Here is a 17,794-nt window from a genome sequence, read left to right as displayed (position 1 = left end):
TGGGCCAATGTTTTGCTCCCTTTGCAGTGAGTGCAGGCTCAGAGGGCTGAGCCCTCTCTGGCTGGGCTTGGCCTCTCCTGCAGAGACTCAGGCCTGGCTGGGCTGCCCCAGGCAGACGCTGCAGGAAGAAGAGCTCAGGCCGCCTGGGTCTGGTGTCCCTGGGGCTCAGCCTGTGCCCCATTGCTGGGCAGGGGCTGAGCCCCACCTCTGCCTGGGGGCCTTGGCCAAAGGGCTGCCAAGGAAGAGGCCCAGGAGCCTTGGGGCCTGCCCAGCTTTCCTCCTCCCTGGGGGCTCTCAGTCCTCCCCTGACACCGTGTGGGCCCAAGGCCTTGCTGGCTTTGGGCTCACGGCCCGCCGGCACCATCCCAGCGGCCTGACCCCCCTCCTTCCCCTCTCTCCAGCCTCTCCTGCCTTTTCTGGCAAGGGGCCATCCAAGGCAAACCCCGGTTCTCAGCAATGGCACCTGTGGCACGGCTGCAAGGCTCCAGTGGGCCAGGCAAGAGCAGGAGCACCGAGAGCCTGAGGAGCCAGGAGATGCCCTGGCTGGGCATGGTGCTGCTGCGGGACGAGCTGACACCTCTGCACAGTCTCTGCCCGTCCCTGCCAGCCGACTTCTGCCCAGGCTCTGGGCACGGGGACGCAGCACTGACACTTTTCAGCCCCCGCGCTGTTCCACAGAGGCTGTGATGTCACAAGGCCCTTGCCTGGCAGCCAGGAGATGGGCAAGGCAAGGCAAGGACGGAGCCTTGGGCAATAGACAATGGATGATGGACAAGTTCTGGGCCATGGCCTTTTGTTAGGAAAACAAAGTAAAAGTTTAAGGCCTACCATATTTCAGTGGTCAGAGACCTGGCAGAGAAATCTATTTTTGAGACCTGGACACCAAGAAGGCAGAATTTCTAAACCACAAAGACCCTTAGAGAAACCAAAGACGAAGAGAAAACTAACACAGACGGTTACTGTCACTCTCCCTATCTAGGGAAAAGACAAGAAAAGGACAAAAACTGTGGACTAAGCATCATTCAAAGTGAGAAATCAAGAGCCAATAGAAGAGAGAAGAAGAATTCCTGCAGAGAACTGGTAAGCCAATGGACAGGAATTCCTTTGTCTGCTAAAATGTAGAAAGAGTTAAAAGTATTGAGAACTGATGTACAGGTGTTAGAGAGCAATTCCTGTGTCCCTTGAGTGCTGAATGAAGTAGGGTCACCTCTGGAACCCAACCAACTGCTCAGAGATTTTATTCCCCGGCTTTCGCTGACGGTTTCTGGGGACCCAGATGAGACAAAGCAGCGCCGACAGGGCAGAGCAGAGGAATCGTTGGCCCTGCAGCGTGTACCAAAGGAGTTTTGGGGAGATCTTCCAGTTCCCTGGTCTGGGGAGTTCACCACGCCTTCTTTTCTGGGAAAAAGAACAGGCCATGAATTTTGGGTACTTGATTTTAAGGTCTTTTGCCTGCACATAAGGCACAGCAATGGGAAGGACACAGCGTGAGGCTGAGAGGTTTCTGTCATGGTTTGTGGGCTTGGGTGAGATTGGGCCATAATTACAGGACACCTGTAAAATCTGGGCTTTGGGAAAGGTTGGGGAGGGTTGGGAACGGTGTTCAAAGGGTGGTTTTGCCTGAGGTATTAAACATGGGAGCGGGTCTGTCTTCCCAATTCTCAAGAGAAGAGATCCCAGAAAGCTCCCCTGCAGGTTGTGTTTTAAGGAACAGGAGAAGAGACCGAGGGTAAGGGGTTTCTTTCCTGGAGGGAAGGGCTGTCGTTCACTTGCAGGAGCCCTGCGCTGAAATTGCCAGTCTGACTGCCCAAACTGAACACAGCTGAAGATTCCTGCCAGACAGAAAGGGCCAGGACAGAAAGCTCTTGCTGCCCATGGAGTGCCCAGGGTGGCCCCCCAACTGCATGTGAAACCCGAAGGTTCCAGGCTTTCTTTCCTGGGGGAAAGGCCGTGACATCCCAAAGAGTCCCGTGGCAGACAGGTGGGGCTGCACTGTGGGGGTGTGAGGTGTTGGTTCTTTGGTTTCCAGGGGCTATTCCAGAATGGAGAGGACAGGCTGTGACATCACAAAGGAGCCCTTGGCACACGGGTGGGGTTGAACTGTCACATGGTGGGGGCTTGGTTCTTTGGTTTCCAGAGGCTATCCTGGAATGGAGAGGATAGACCAGAATGGACAGGACAACAAAAGGGCCCAAAGCACATGGGTTGGTCTGCACTATGGTGTGGGGTGTTGGTTCTTTGGTTGCCAGGGCCTATTCTGGAATGGAGAGGACAGGCTGTGACAAGAAGTGCCTGTCAGAACTGCAAAGACGGACGCACAAGAATCTTCTGTGGGCATATTCTCTGCTCTGCCCTGCAGACCCTTGTGCTGGGGTGAAAACTCAGCCTCTCTGCTTCCCTCTCCTGAGGGACTTGTTCTTAGACATCCCTTTCCCCTATGCTCCTTTCAAAAGCCCTCCTGGCAATTCCCAAGCCTGTACCCAGCTCTCATCCCCTGTCTGTCCTCTTCCCAATCCCCTGGTCAATCCCAACATGCCAGGACAGGGATCCCAGTTGCTTGGCTGCACTCCCACCTAGTTCCATATGCTGGGCCATGATATCCCAGCACTGGAGCAGCCAGGTCAGCAGGGGCTCTCCCAGCTGGAGGCTGAAATCTTTTCACATCTCTCACAGCTCAGCCGGGGATGGGGATCTGGTGATTATCTCTGGCCCTGCCTCTTGCTCCTGTTCTGAGGGCTCTGCTTCCCCTTCATCCCTCACTAACTGAGCTGATTTGGTCTTGGATTTCTTCTGTAGAGGGGCAGCTGCTACTGGCACAGGTTGTTCCTCTGCAGTTTGAGTGGCCACAGCACCTCTTGGTCTCCTTTCCTCCTCCTCCCCCTGGGGGCACTGGGTCTTAGTTAAACAAGACAAAACGAAGTCCCAAATCCCTAGGTGGGGGGAGAAACTGTCCCGGCAGTTCAAAGCTCTCTCAGCCCCGTGTGCTCGCAGCCAGCAGTGAAGGAGTCCCTTTTCCCAGGGCAGTCCCCAAAGCAGAACACCTCGCTCCCAGATGGGTCGGGCTCTCTCTCTCTCTCTCGGTCACTCTCCACGAGGTGTCCCGTGGGGAAAAAACTTCCTGTCAGGAAAAGAGAACAAGGTGGCCAAAATCAGCTCCCGCTCTGTCCGGTCCCGGACAAACCCCAAAAGCCCCCAAACAAAGGACCCCCCGCCCTCCCCGCGGCCACCGCGGTGTCCCCGAGAGCCGCCCTCCCCCCACTGCCCCTGCCCAGCGCCTGCGGCTCCGCTCCAACCCACCCCATCCCGGGAGACACAGATGGGAATGGGGGGACACTGGGAAACAATTCCAACACCTCTTTTCAAACCTCTGACACCTGGTTCCCAGACATTCCCAAAGAAGGGGCTTCCCGTGGCCTCGAGCCAGGGACCCACCTTTGTATTGAACCAACTCCTGGAGAGACACGTTCCCATCCCTGTCCCCATTCCCATTCCTGGGGTTCCCATCCCTGTCCCCATTCCCATTCCTGGGGTTCCCATCCCTGTCCCCATTCCCACTTCCTGCTGTGCCAACCTGCTCCCAGTGTCCCCGTTCCTGTCCCCACTATCCCTATCCTGGTCTCCCATGTCCCCATTACCATTCCCGGTGTCTCAAATCCCATTCCTGGTGACTCCAACCTGCTCCCAATGTCCCCATTCCCATTCCTGGAGTTCCCATTTCCATTCCTGATGTCTGTAACCTACTCCCAGTGTCCCCATCCCTGTCCCCAATGTCCCCATCCTAGCCCCCCTGTCCCCATTCCTATTCCTGGTTCCCATAGAGGAACTGCCGGATGCCGGAGGAGGGAGCCAGGATTTATTACCCAAAGCAGGAGATTTTCACACCCAAATTAAAGCCTCAGGAATAATTGTGGTCCTGGGTTTCACACGGGAAAAAGCAGGAAGTTGATCCATGGGGAAGAGCCGCAGGGGGGCCGGGGTGGGTGGGAGCAGCGGGATGAGCTCTGCCAGCAGCTCCTGCCTTTCCACAGGGAGAGGGAAGGGGCGGATCCAGCTCCGGGATCGCTCAGGCTGTGATTCCTGCTGGGATGAGAGTGGGGAAAGGAGTCACAATGTCCCTGTTCCCATCCCAGGGGATGGAGCCGGCTGTGGAGCCCAGGGAGAGTAGGAACTGCTGCGGATTCCCACCTGGTCCTGCTCCGTCCATCCCACCCCAATCCCACTCCAGAATCCAACCATGATCTCAGTCCACAATTCCACCTGATCCCACTCTGGAATCCTGCCCTGAGCTGCAATCCCCTTCCAATCCCACTCCAGCCATTAGGTCCCCATTCCCCTCTGGAATCCCGGCATCCATCCTGGGATCCCTGCACAGAGGATCTGGATCCACACACGCTGCTGGGACTCACTGGTGGGCGCGGGGTCATATCCATTCCCCTCCCTCTTCCCTATGGAAAGAAAGTGGGATCAGCACCCGTGGCACAGGATCCCCGGAATGCTGCCGGGCGGATCCGTGCCCCTTGCCGACCCCCATCCCGGGAGTTACCGGATCGGAGCTTCCAGACACCGACTGCCACGAGGCCGATGATGATGATGATGGCAGCGATGACGGACACAGTGTCCTAGTTAGAACAGCTGGGACCGATTCCTCACTGGATGGGTGTAGCCCAAAAGTGTGTATTCTATGGCCTTCCATGCCATTTTCCCAGGAACTGTTGTCCGGGGATAGGCGGGGGGGCCTGCGAGGTGTGTTGGGTACTCCAGTCCCCATATCCTTTTATGGAATTCCCTGCTCTGAGAATCCTCATATCCTTTTATGGAATTCCCCGCTCTGAGGGAAGAACTAAGCATCCTTTTATGGAATTCCCCGCTCTGAGGGAATCACTGACCATTCCTGCCTGAACTGGAGAATATATAAACCTGGAGTTTCAGAACCTTTCCACCACTCGTGGGATCCAGAGGAAGGCTGCAGCTCACCACTCTCAACCAGACTGAGACCACCACCCTCAACTGGACTGCAATCACCACTTCTGACCAGACTGCAACAGCTCTCCCACCAGCAGGTTTTTTTCCCCTCTCCCTTTACTTTGGACTCGGGGGGGGGCCAAGGAAAACCACTTTGTTCATGCCCCAGGGTGCTGGGTTATACATTTGGGTTTTGTGGGTTAAAACCAATTGCTTGTCTGTATAATCAGACTTATTGGGCAAGGGGGGCCCAAGGGGGGCCCAAGGGGGGCCCAAGGGAGGCCCAAGGGGGCTGGTCCAGGGGGGGAAGGGCTGCAGGGGGCGGATCCCGGAGGAGGAAACCCGCCAAAAGCGGCGGCCCAGCCGAGGGAGGAGCCGAGCGGGAGCACAAAGAAGAGCAGCCAAAAGGTCCTGGCGGTCGCTGGGCAATGGCGGGGGGGGCGAGAGCGGTTTGGGGGCCCCCGTGAGAGCCGGGGGGGAACCCCGGTAGCCGCGGAGTGGGGAGAGCGGAGAGGGGCGATCCCGGAGCTGGGGGACCCCCGGAATGCTGGAGGGGGGGAGCAGAGAGGGAGCGCCGGGCCCCTTAAGCGGGGGTCCCGGAGAGGGGGAAGGCCTTGGAGTGTGGAGAGGAGGGGGGGCCTTGAGGCGGGGGGGGAGCCGAGAGCGCCAAGAGGTTTGCGAGGGTGGGAGCCGAGAGAGGAGGGCCGGCCGGCCCCGGGAGGCAGAGTGGGGAGAAGTGAGCCCTGGGACCCCCCTGGCAACACTAAAGGGGACCCCGGAGAGTGGGAACCCCCCGGAGCCGCGGGACCCCCGGTAGCCCGGAGAAGGGGGACCCCCAATGCAGGCAGAAGTGCCATCAGGGCAGACAGTGGGGACCCCCCTAACCCCAGAGAGCAGAGAGAGGGAATTTTGGGAGGGGATCTTGGACTGAATGTTGGTGTTTTGGGGGGTTTTTATGGACACAAGTTGCCCGGTGAGTCCTAGAGCTGGACTTGGGCAGGAGGAACCCCCAAGGCAACGCGCTCACCCCTTGTTTTTACCCCCCCATCAGGATTTCTGCTTCCCAAAGCTTGGGCGGATGGAGGAGGAGGCTGCGAGGAAGAGGAAGATGCCTTGGGCCCCCCAGGCAGGTGAGGAGGAAGTCAGTGCCCCTTTGGGTGGGTCTTTTGTCTTTTGTGGCCGTCCTGCCGGGGCCGGAGTTGGGGGGATGTCCTTGGGCTTCCCTGTGGGCCGGAGGCAAATCCCCTGCGTGTCCTTGTTGGTTCCTGCCCCAGGCCCCGAGGTGAGGCCGGAGAGCGCGGAGGACAAATCCCCCCGGCAGAGCCTGGTGGGAGAGGCCGTTTTGAAGGGCTCCCCGGCGCAGGAAGGCAGCGGGGAGGAAAAGGGCCGGAGATGCCCCCGCAGGAGGGGCTCCAAAGCCATCCCAGGGGGCTGTGAGGAGGAAAGAGCCAGCGTGTACCAAGAAGGCGGCCGGAGCTTGAGACGGAGCTGCGAGCTGGTGGTCCCTGAGCAGCCTCCCAGCAGGGAGAAACCCTTCAGGTGTTTGGAATGTGGGAAGAGCTTCAGTGACCGCTCCACCCTCCGCACCCACCGTCGCATCCACACTAGGGAACGGCCCTACACGTGTGGGGAGTGTGGGAAGAGCTTCAAACGGAGCTCCAACCTCCTCAGCCACCACATGATCCACACGGGTGAAAGGCCCTACATGTGTGAGGAGTGTGGGAAAAGCTTTAGGCAGAGCTCCACCCTCCGCACGCACCGTCGCATCCACAGTGGGGAAAGGCCCTACACGTGTGGGGAGTGTGGGAAGAGCTTCAATCAGAGCTCCAACCTGCTCCGACACCAGATGATCCACAGTGGGAAAGGCCCTACACGTGTGCAGAGTGTGGGAAGAGCTTCAGGGACAGCTCCAGCCTTTGCAAACACCGTTTCATCCACACCAGGGAATGGCCCTACAAGTGCTTGGAATGTGGGAAGAGCTTCAGCACAAGCACCAAGCTGCTCAGCCACCAGCACATCCCCACTGGGGAACAGCCCTACACGTGTAGGGAATGTGGGACAGCTCCACCCTCTACACCCACCTTCGCATCCACATCAGGGAGAGGCCTCACAAGTGTGGGGAGTGTGGGAAGAGCTTCAGGGACAGCTCTGCCTTTTCCTCCCACCAACGGACCCACCGGTAAGAGAAGCCCCGAGTGCCCCGACTGCGGGAAGAGCTTCGGCCGCTGCTCCAACTCCATCAGCCATGGGAGGACCCGCGTTGGATGATCCACAGGGACCCCCATTGGTCACAACCCTGATGTACTGGTTTTAAGGTAAACCAGCAGGGGAAATGACAGCAGTGACACCATGGGGACATCGATGACATCACTGAGACATCGGTGACATCACAGGGACATTGGTGACATCACTGGGGCAGCGGTAACATCACTGAGCTATTGGTGACATCACAGGGACAGCGGTGACATCACAGGGACAGTGGTGACAAAAACGGAGTTAATTTTGGTGTGAAAATCTCCTGCTTTGGGCAATAAATTCTGACTCCTCCTCCGGCATCCGGCAGCTCCTCCCTGGGAACCAGGAATGGGAATGGGGACATAAGGAATGGGATGGGGACACCTGGAATGCGAATGGGAACACCTGGAATGGGAACGGGAACATTGGGAGCAGACTGGGGACAGCAGGAATTGGAATGGGGACACCTGGAATTGGAATGGGAACACGTGGAATGGGAAAAGGGAAAACAGAGGTGGGATGGGAACACCTGGAATGGGAATGGGAACTCCTGGAATGGGAATGGGGACACCTGGAATGGGATGGGAACAACTAGAATGGGATGGGAACACCTGGAACAGGAATGCAAACCCGTGGAATGGGAATGGGAACAGCCGGGCCCGGGCTGTGTCCCTGGGGAAACAGGAGGCCAGGCCCAAAAGAGTTAACTAAGAAATTGGGGCCTGCTAACAAGCTACCAACATCCAAGACCATCTGTGCTCGTTCTGTTCTACTGACTGGAGCAAAGCTTCAGAGAATAGTACAGGAACATGTCCTAGGCCTCGAGGGGATAAATTAGAGAGACAGCAGGATCAGGGAGACATTGGAATAGGAGGAATAGGCCGGGAGCCAGGGCTTTTTCCAAGCTTCAGTGAGCGGGTCAAGAAGAATGGAAGAGAAGGAAGGTCAAGCTGAGGAAGATGAGTTGAAGCCCCCAGAGCCATGGAGGAAGAGTGGAAGTACCCTCAGGATTGAGGGCCAAGAGAAACACCGCCCCAAGCCCCGCCTGAGCTCCACCTCTACTCCGCCTGTTATTAATATGCATCGATAGATGTTGTAATCACTTGAATATGCATTTAATCCCAGCTGAAGATTGTAGAAAAATGCTGATTTTGTGTGAAGCCTTCGAGTAAGTTTGTCCAGCGCCAGCTGGCTTGCTCCCAACGTTGAATAAACAAATCCCTTGCTGCTTAAAGATAAAAAAGTCTCTGAGCAGTTTCTCGGACCAATTTTTCGGATTCAGCGCCCAGTCAGTCCCAGGATGATCCCAGTCACTCCTGGTCTCTCCCAGTTTCTCCCAGTTTCCTCCATGTGGTCCCACTCATTCCCAGTTGCCCCCAGAAGCTTCCAGCATGATGCCAGTTCCTCACAACCGCTTCCAGTCATCCCCAGTGCACTCTCACTTGCTCCCAGTATGATCCCAATCACCTCCTGCATGATCCCACTCACTCCTGGTATGATCTCAGGATGACCCCAGTCACCCTCAGTGTGGTCTCAGTTGCTCCCAGCATGGGTCAAGCTTCTCCCACCATGATCCCAGGATGATCCCAGTTGTCCCCATCATGGTCCCAGTTGCTCCCAGTTGCCCCTAGCACAGATCCAGTCACTCCAAGTATGATCCCAGTCCTCCCTCCTGACAGTCCCAGTCAATCCCAGTTGCTTCTACTGTAGATCCAGTCACTCACAGTTCCTTCCAGTTGCCCCCAGCCTGGTCCTAATTCCCCTTCACGTAGTCCCAGTCACTCCCAGTATGGTCCCAGTCACCCCCACCATGGTTGCAGACACTCCCAGTATATCCCAGTAGAGCCCTCAGCATGCTCCTAGTCCTTCCCAGTCACTCCCAGATGCCCCAGTAACATTCCAGTTTCCACCAGTATGATCCCAGTGACTCCAAGGCACTCCCACTATATCCTATGTGGCCTCCAGTTGCTCCCAGTAGCCCTCAGTGTGGTCCCAGTTGCTCCCAGTATGATCCCTGTTGCCCCAGTTCTGGTCCTGGAGGGTCCCAGTGTGCTCAGATCCTGTTCCCGGGGGGTCCTGCTGGGTCCCAGTCCTGGTCCCGGTGTATCCTGGTGTCCCAGTCCATCCCAGTCTGTCCCAGTCCATCCCAGTCCATCCCAGTCCATCCCAGTCCATCCCAGTCCCTTCCCAGCCGTTTCCCAGGTCCTGCCCCCCCGCCCCCCAAGATGCTGACGGGGTCGGGGCTCCGTCTTTGGCTTCGTCTCCCTGGGCCTGCCTGGAATGAAGGGGCCGCTGGGACACTGCGGGACCTCCTGAGACCAAAGGAACCCCGGGAGAATTTGGATACTCCTGGAATCAAGGCACAACTGGGACACTGCAGGGCCCTATGGAAAAAAAGGAACCTTGTGACACTGCGGAATTCCTGGAATCCAGGGGCCTTTGGGACATGGGGGCCTCATGGAACCAAAGGAACCCTGAGGTAACGTCGCGACGGAAAGCTCTAGACACCTCAATATGAGAATCCAGGAACTTTGTTTATTGTAGATTGATAGTAGCTTAATATACACTCTATAATAGGTTCATGAATATTACAGAAATCAGGCTCATTATTGGTACTCGGTTAGGTGGTGATATCATCTTAACTGCTTTCCACTGTTTACACAGGTGGCTCATTAAGTGCCTTTGTTTTGGTAATGCCTAGCTCCTGTTTCTCAGCTCAATTTAGAATACCCAAGGACACTGCCGCTTTCTCACGGCCCTGCTATCTCTAACTTTCTCATGGGCCTAGGGAAACTGCTTATACTTTAGCAGTAGTCTTATACTTTAACAGCTCATCCATAGCCTTAGCCATGTTCATATGTCCTCGCATTTCTAACCAATCCTCTACAATTCCCCCGTTTTTATTATGGGTCAACAATGTTTTCTTTGTCGTAGTATTTAGACGTCTAGTAATACAAGAAAAGGTAACACGAGCTAAAAGGCATACCAAATAAGCAAGTACGAAAAGGATCTGAGGCAGATGCCAAGGACAAGCAAAAGGATGATTGTCCTGTTTGATTTGCCCAGGTGACCCATATGTTTTTCCGAGGGTCAATGGTGTGAAGAGCCCCAACATTGGCAATCATACCCGTGAAAAGAAGAAAACTTATTACATAGCCGTACAATGAAATAGACAGAAATCCTAACATCTTTGCTATACTAATACACAAAAACAGTAAATCAAGTCCGGGCACGTAAGTCTTGCAGTTCCTTTGTGTACAGTTACTCAGTTAATTCAGATGCTGTTCCAGTGTCTCCCTCTTCAGCAGGTGCAGGGGAATCAGGTGTTGAAGAGGCTGGAGGTGGTGGTGTAAGGTCAGGTGAGGCTGCAGGCACCGCAGGTGTCTCTCCTCCTCGTTCTCGAGGGCTCTCAATTGCTGGCTTGACCCAACGACTGGGAACCCACAGGGTACCTGTAGAAGTAGACACACAGAAGTAGCCTCGGCCTATAAAGATGACTTCTGCTGGACCTTCCCACATCCCAGTTTTAGGATTCCGATAATGAACCTTCATGGGTGGTCCTTTTGACACCTGCTCTTTCTGATTATGTTTGACGATAGGAGGTACTGAATCATCTCCGAAAATACACAAATGGCTAAGGACAAAAAGAGTTTTGCTAACTCTCTCTCGGGCATCCCTGATGTCTTTGTATTTCTCAAGGTAGCTTTTAATTGTTCCATTCATTCGCTCTACTATAGCTTGTCCAGTAGGCAAATGAGCTATGCCCGTAACATGCTTTATGTCCCACTGCTGCAAGAATTGTCCCAGAATCTTGCTAACATAGGCAGGTCCGTTATCTGTTTCTAACGTTTTAGGGACTCCCATGACAGCAAAGCAATCTGTCAGATGACGCTTCACATCTTGGACCTTTTCTCCTGGCTGCAGCGTGGCCCATACGAAGTGACTGTAGGTGTCAATTGACACATGCATGTATTTCAATCGACCAAAAGCAGGAACATGTGTGACATCCATCTGCCACAACTCATTAGCTTTTAGTCCTTTGGGATTAACTCCCACTCCGAGGCCTACTCCTTTATTTTGCTGACTGCAAATAGGACATGCTTTCACTATTGCTCTGGCATCTTCAATTGACAGTCCATATGAGTGACTGAGACCTTTTGCATTTTGGTGATATACAGCATGAGCCTCACGTGCTCTCAGGAAAGGAGGTATAGGGGCTTCTGTGACTGTTGACACTAGACGATCTGCTCTAGCATTTCCTTCTCCCAGCCCTATATTCCATTGATGACTCCTGATATGCAACACAGCATATCTGGCTGACCGGTAAGCAATTGCTTTGTGAAGCTGCTGTAATAGTTGCATGAGTCTGGCATTCTTAACTTCTCTAATGTTGGCATCTTCGATTCGATTAGCTACTCCTGCAACATACATCGAGTCTGTAACCACATTAAGTGTTTGATCTAGCCAGTGAGATAATGCCCACACAACAGCTGCAAGCTCTAATGTTTGTAAAGAGTCCTTTAAGTGAGCGCTTAAGAAGTGTTGATGCCATCGCCCTTCGTGCCTCCAGGTGGCTACGGCACGCTGTGATCTTTTTCCAGCGTCAGTGAATGCGGTGACTGCATTCTGAAGTGGTGTCGCAGATCGCTTTGGAACTTGCAGCCACGCCTGGTTAGCCATCCAGGCTAGCGTTGGTGACTGCAAAGGACGGATGTTAACGATGGCATCTGACATGAGTAGTGCTCCTTGCAGCTCAGGAGAATGGACTAAATACCAATCCAAGTCCTCCTGTCTTATCGGTACTTGTATCTCATGTGGTTCTGACCCGGTCGCTTGCACAATCCGGTTTCTGCCTTTTTTAATGAGCTCTGATAAAGTCCGAATCCTTTCCTGGACTGTTCTGCATGGTTGCAAAGACGTTGTCAGCCATTCTAACACAATTTGTTGCCCTTTAGTTGATGTTGCAAGCCGCTTTTGATTGTCCCCCGTTTTTATTTTTTGCTGCGTGAGGGCTCCCATAAAATGCTTTTCTCCTGCCAAGATGGTGAGATTGACAGGTGTACCCTCTATCCGTTGGTGTGTGACACGATCTGCAATACTGGTCGTAATCTGATGTAAGAGGTTTCGCTGTTCCGGGGTGACAGTTACTGCTGTTGAAGGGTCTGTACCCTTTAATAGCGGTCTGAGGGGTTCTAGCCACTCATTAGGTATTCCCACTACTGGACGCAGCCACTGTAAGTCTCCTAAGAGTCTCTGAGCATCGTGCAAGGTGGCAATCTCTATATTGATAGACAATTTCTGAGGTCGAACGACAGAGTCTGTGATTTGCCAGCCTAAATAATGCCAGGGACTGGATTCTTGAATTTTCTCAGTGGCTATGACTAAGCCTTGCTGCTGCAACTGATTAACCAGCTGCTGTTTTTGATCTTTTGTAAACTTAGTCGGCTGGGCGAACAATAAATCGTCTACGTAGTGGTAAATGACTGTCGAGGGCCATGATTTTCTGATTGGCTGTAATGCAGCGTCCACGTAGAGCTGACAAAGAGTGGGAGAATTCTTCATTCCCTGAGGCAACACAGTCCACTCATAACGTTGCGCTGGTCCTTCCTTGTTTATAGCAGGAACAGTGAATGCAAAACGCTGACGATCTTGCTCATGTAATGCAATAGTGAAGAAGCAGTCCTTAAGATCGATTATTAACAGGAACCAATTTTGTGGGATCATAGCTGGATTTGGCAGTCCTGGTTGTAATGCCCCCATCGTATGCATCTGGGCATTTACTGCACGTAAATCATGTAACAGCCTGTATTTCCCAGATTTCTTCCTGATCACAAAAATAGGAGTATTCCACGGGCTAGTTGACAAACGCAAATGTCCCTGTTGTAACTGCTCTGACACCAACGCATGTGCCTGTAAAAGACTTTCCCTTTTTAAGGGCCATTGCTCTACCCACACCGGCGTTTCTGTCTTCCATTGGAGCGGGATCGGGAAAGTCCAGGCAATGGCCTTCATGCTAAAGGGGATCTTGGTTCGTTGGTCAGAACCACCCCCATCTGAGCGAGAATGTCTCTCCCTATTAATGCTTGTACTCCATCGGGTAGGGGGAGAACAGACACCGTACAGTTCACAGTCATTTCATCCAACGTGATAGTTATCGGAGGGGACCTTTTCGCCAGAGTCAGACCACCCACTCCTGCAACTGTTGCTCTTGAGTTTACCAAGGGCCACGATGTGGGCCACTTGTGAGCTGCAACAATGCTGACGTCAGCTCCCGTATCCAAAAGAGCAATTAAATGTGCAGTTTGTGAGTTCCATTGGAGCTGGATAGCTTTTCGTGGTCGTCTGGCCAAATCTATTGTTAGCAGAGCCGATGTACCAGTAGATCCGAAGCCCTGATCTCCTCGTTCGGGCTTATCCGATGGTCAGGAGCGATCTGAGGGAGCGGTATCAGTTGTGCGATACGAGATCTGGCCGGTATATGCAAAGGTGGAAATAGTGTATTTACCATGATTGATATTTCTCCAGTGTAATCGGCATCAATCAGTCCCACTAAAACAGTTAATCCAGCCATTGTGGACGAGGACCGACCTATTAACAAAGCCCCCACTGGTTTGCCGTCGATTAACACCGGCCCGTGCACTCCTGTCGGTATTTTCTGAGGACGCTGGTCTATTAAGGTGCAGTCTATTGTGGTTGCCAGGTCCAGCCCGAGGCTCCCTCTGGTTGCGGGATGCAGTGTGAGGTCTGAGCCGGGAAGCTGTGAGTAGTTGGAGCCGTCACTTGTGTCTTGGCGCGGGACCCCTTCGCGCTGGCTTTCCCGTTTCCCGACCCACGCCAGCACATAGCAGGAACATGCGTGTTTTGCTGACAGCGAGAACACCACACCGGACCGGACTGGCACTCTCTTCGTACGTGTCCGTATGCTCCACACCGAAAACAGCGTCTTTGTGCTGGTCTGCTTCGTTGCGTGGCTCCGGTCGGAGCTTGTAAGGGCGCAAGCACGGCTAAAACCTGAGAGCTAGTAGCCTTCGCCTGCTCCTTTAAGCTTTCACCTAGCTCTTTAACCGCGTTCACTAACATAGCATTAGGCCCCTGGGGTATTTGCGCCATTCGCTCTAATAGCTCCTCAATTGACCAATTACCCGGGAGCGTAACAATGACATTTCGAGCTGTAGAATTACAGTTCTGCAGCGCACACTGCTTTAGCAAAGCGCCGCGCATATATTCGGGAACCCCCGCTAACTGGATGGCATTAGCAACCCGATCTATAAACGATCCAAAAGGCTCATCCCTTCCCTGTTTGATCCCCATATATGACGGAATTCCCCCTGGAGCTTTGATCTTATCTAGAGCGAGACGGGCTAGGCGCATAGACTCCCTGATCTTATCCGGCCCTATTAACGCTTGTGCCTCTATTCTGGCGTACGGTCCGAAGCCCATTAATTCATCTAGCATAACCCCGTGCAAAGGGTCAGCTACCTGTCTCTGAACCGCTACGGCCTCCTGGCAAAGCGCCTGCCAGTGCACACTATGTAGCATTTGCTGATGCTGTGAAAGAACCAACTTCATAATGTTACTAATATCTGCTGGTAAAAGCAAGTTGCTACCCCAAATATAATTTAACATTTGTCGGGTAGGCTCACCCTGGATTCCACTCTCATTAACGGTAGCACGCAATTGCGACAACAGCTTCCAATCAAGGGCAGTGATATTCGCTACCAATCCACCCCCTTGTGCCGGAGCATAAACTACCGGAAAGGCATTAGTTAAAGTTTCTGCCGCTTCTTTATCTCCCGCTTGCAAAGCATCTGCGGCAATGCCTTGCCAGAGCTTTCGCCGCTCTGCCGCGACAGTACTCGATGTATCGGGTGAGGGGAGTGACGCAGCCCCGGTAGACGAGGTCTGCTGGGACTCAGGGGACGGGCTAGGGAACTCTAGGGAAGGGGCAGTGGGAGTAATAAGAGCCTGCTCTTGGGGTTCAGGCGGGATATGTACAACATTAGTCGAGGGAGGCAGCGGGCACAGAGACTCAGCCGCGAAAGGATTGCCGATGTCTCCCAAACGCTGCACAGCGACTCGGGCAGCCTGCTGCTCGGCCTTATGTTGTTGTAAAGCATTAGAAACAGCCTGCCACTGCTTGGCTAACTTTTTAGCTACTTTATCATCATTCAATAAATCCTCCCACAACTTATCCCCGTACCGTTTCCATTCACCTTCATCAAAGACCGTATTGGGGTCCACAAAACACCCTTTCGCAAACCCCACCTTAAGCAATTCCGGTAAATCCTTTTTTAAATCTAACCCTTTAACTCCCCACTTTCCCAGAAAGCATTGGAGCAATGATAGTGCCGCCTGTCTCTCCATTACCTAAAAAACGTGTTACCACGCTTTGTGCAGCCCTTTCCACGAGACTTTGTGGCTTTGTCGGCGGGCCTCCTTCTTCAGGAGTCTTCCCGGGCGCCGGGTCCAACTATTTCGTTGCTGGGAACGCAGAACTTAACTCTTTCGCCGTCCGAAATCCCCGAAAGGGAGGTGTCCGGCGGCGGCAAGTTGAGCTCTTTTTCGTTCAACCCTTTCGCCTTCTTGTGCTGCACGGCAAGACCGACCGAAACTCCTACGTCCGACCGCGGCTGCGAGAACCCGACTTGGCTCTCGGGAGTCCGACTTGACTCCGACCCAGGAGATCCGACTTGATCTCCTAGGGACCCCCCCTTGGTCCCTGCACACGGGTGCCAGTAATAATGTCGCAACGGAAAGCTCTAGACACCTCAATATGAGAATCCAGGAACTTCCTTTATTATAGATTGACAGTAGCTTAATATACACTCTATAATAGGTTCATGAATATTACAGAACTTAGGCTCATTATCGGTACTCGGTTAGGTGGTGATATCATCTTAACTGCTTTCCATTGTTTACACAGGTGGCTCATTAAGTGCCTTTGTTTTGGTAATGCCCAGCTCCTGTTTCTCAGCTCAATTTAGAATACCCAAGGACACTGTCACTTTCTCACAGCCCTGCTATCTCAAACTTTCTCATGGGCCTAGGGAAAACTGCATCTTATACTTTAGTAGTAGTCTTATACTTTAGCAGCTCATCCATAGCCTTAGCCATGTTCACATGTCCTCGCATTTCTAACCAATCCTCTACAATTCCTGGTGTCCCCAGTCTGCTCCCAATGTCCCCATTCCCATTCCATGTGTTCCCATATCCATTCCTGGTGTTCCCATCCCATTGCTATTGTCCCCATCCCATTCCTGATGTCCCCATTCCCATTCCAGGCAGTCTCATTCCCATTCCAGCTGTTCCATCCCATTCTAGGTGTCACCGCTGTCATTTCCCCTGCTGGTTTACCTTTAAACCAGCACACCAGGGCTGTGCCCAACGGGGGTCCCTGTGGATCATCCAACGCGGGTCCTCCCATGGCTGATGGAGTTGGAGCAGCGGCCGAAGCTCTTCCCGCAGTCGGGGCACTCGGGGCTTCTCTTACCGGTGGGTCCGTTGGTGGGAGGTCAAGGCAGAGCTGTCCCTGAAGCTCTTCCCACACTCCCCACACTTGTGAGGCCTCTCCCTGATGTGGATGCGAAGGTGGGTGTAGAGGGTGGAGCTGTCCCACATTCCCTACACGTGTAGGGCTGTTCCCCAGTGGGGATGTGCTGGTGGCTGAGCAGCTTGGTGCTTGTGCTGAAGCTCTTCCCACATTCCAAGTACTTGTAGGGCCATTCCCTGGTGTGGATGCAACGGTGTTTGCAAAGGCTGGAGCTGTCCCTGAAGCTCTTCCCACACTCCGCACACGTGTAGGGCCGTTCCCACTGTGGATCATCTGGTGTTGGAGCAGGGCAGAGATCTGATTGAAGTTCATCCCACATTCCCCACACATGTAGGGCCTTTCCCCACTGTGGATCATCTGGTGTTGGAGCAGGTTGGAACTCCGTTTGAAGCTCTTCCCACAATCCCCACACGTGTAGGGTCGTTCCCCACTGTGGATGCGACGGTGGTTGCGGAGGGTGGAGCGGTCACTGAAGCTCTTCCCACACTCCTCACACGTGTAAGGCCGTTCCCCAGTGTGGATGTGCTGGTGCCTCAAGAGGTTGCATCTCTTGCTGAAGTTCTTCCCACATTCCAAGCACCTGAAGTGCTTTTCCCTGCTGGGAGGCTGCTCAGGAACCACCAGCTCGCAGCTCCACCTCAAGCTCCGGCCGCCTTCCCGGCACACGCTGGCTCTTTCCTCCTCACAGCCCCCTGGGCTGGCTTTGGAGCCCCTCCTGCGGGGGCATCTCCGGCCCTTTTCCTCCCCGCTGCCTTCCTGCGCCGGGGAGCCCTTCAAAACGGCCTCTCCCACCAGGCTCTGCCGGGGGGATTTGTCCTCCGCGCTCTCCGGCCTCACCTCGGGGCCTGGGGCAGGAACCAACAAGGACACGCAGGGGATTTGCCTCCGGCCCACAGGGAAGCCCAAGGACATCCCCCCAACTCCGGCCCCGGCAGGACGGCCACAAAAGACAAAAGACCCACCCAAAGGGGCACTGACTTCCTCCTCACCTGCCTGGGGGGCCCAAGGCATCTTCCTCTTCCTCGCAGCCTCCTCCTCCATCCGCCC

The 17,794-nt window shown here is 54.1% G+C and overlaps 1 long non-coding RNA gene across 1 annotated transcript; it reads right to left on the bottom strand.

The window, feature by feature from the left end:
• Nucleotides 1-3,865: 3,865 nt before the first annotated feature.
• LOC115307896 lies at nucleotides 3,866-4,615 on the bottom strand. The gene is made up of 3 exons (XR_003916251.1): nucleotides 4,544-4,615; nucleotides 4,407-4,445; nucleotides 3,866-4,077 (listed from the first exon to the last, which is right to left on the bottom strand). It is a non-coding gene; the product is annotated as an uncharacterized LOC115307896 (long non-coding RNA).
• Nucleotides 4,616-17,794: the final 13,179 nt, after the last annotated feature.

Source organism: Manacus vitellinus, unplaced genomic scaffold (assembly GCF_001715985.3).
Source record: "Manacus vitellinus isolate BGI_N305 unplaced genomic scaffold, ASM171598v3 ctg7180002428564_pilon, whole genome shotgun sequence".
Classification (NCBI taxonomy): Eukaryota; Metazoa; Chordata; class Aves; order Passeriformes; family Pipridae; genus Manacus; species Manacus vitellinus.
This window is presented reverse-complemented; position numbering and strand designations above follow the sequence as displayed.